Source organism: Crocodylus porosus, unplaced genomic scaffold, assembly GCF_001723895.1.
Source record: "Crocodylus porosus isolate Cpor-Errol unplaced genomic scaffold, CroPor_comp1, whole genome shotgun sequence".
Taxonomy (NCBI): domain Eukaryota; kingdom Metazoa; phylum Chordata; order Crocodylia; family Crocodylidae; genus Crocodylus; species Crocodylus porosus.
Window position 1 is genome coordinate 27,574,828 of NW_017728886.1, and position 998 is coordinate 27,575,825.

The following is a 998-nucleotide window of genomic DNA, read 5'->3' on the forward strand; positions in this document are numbered from 1 at the left end:
TTCATTTTTATAGTAGTTGCTACCACTTCCCACGAAAACATGCATTTTAAATACAGAACATGTTTAATTTCAAATCTAGTATGACTCAAGATTATAAATGTGATTAGAGCTCCTGCTGAAAACCAATTTCAGCAGGACACTCAGCCTTTGGCTTTCTAGTTGTAACTTACAAAGTAATAAAGTTATGAGAGCCGGATTTAGGTCCTCTGACACCTCTGCCCATTTTGATATCATATGTGAACATTGTTTTTAATATCCTCTAAAAGCAAAGTAGCCATTCCTCAAACTTCTTCATTTTGTGACCCAGATACATTTAGCAAACACCCAGCTGCTTTCTTTGCCTACTTCAGTATCAAGTAATGCAATATATATTATTTACCATATGTAACTTCTGCACAAACCAGTGCACACATGCACTGCAAGCTTCATTTGAAAGCTTTTACCCTAATCCAGCACCTTGCGCTTCCCCAATGAACTTTTAAGGGTAAGAATCTCCTGAAGCTGTAAAACAAACTTAACAGGGGGAAGCGCAGTGGAGGGACAGACAGTGCTTTTGCTGGAAGGCACCCACTTGGAAATATTGACCTGCTGGAAGTGCCCCTGTCCAGTCCCTCTTCCACCCTGCTTTGGCAAGGCATTTAGCTGCCTAGGGAGTGTTTGTGTGCATGGGAACTGCCCCTTCCAGCTGCCTTCAACTGTCAGATTTCATTTCCCAGCTAATCAAATGCCCAGAGCTGTAAGCACCCAGCACCCTTGGAGGAGCCCCACAGTACAGGCACCATGGGGCTGTCTCCCTAACCAGGGGAATGGGAGAAGAGGAGGGTGCTCCTTCCCTGGTATGAAGTGAAGTGCCCCAGCTTTCAAGCTGCTCCGTTCCTGGCAGGGAAGCCACTCTCCCATTTGTTTGGGCTCCAAGAGACCCCAGCGGCTCTCCCGCCCGGCCCCGCCCCGCCGGGCTCGGAGGCCCAAGGCCGCCCGGGCCCTGCTAGGCCGCGCCC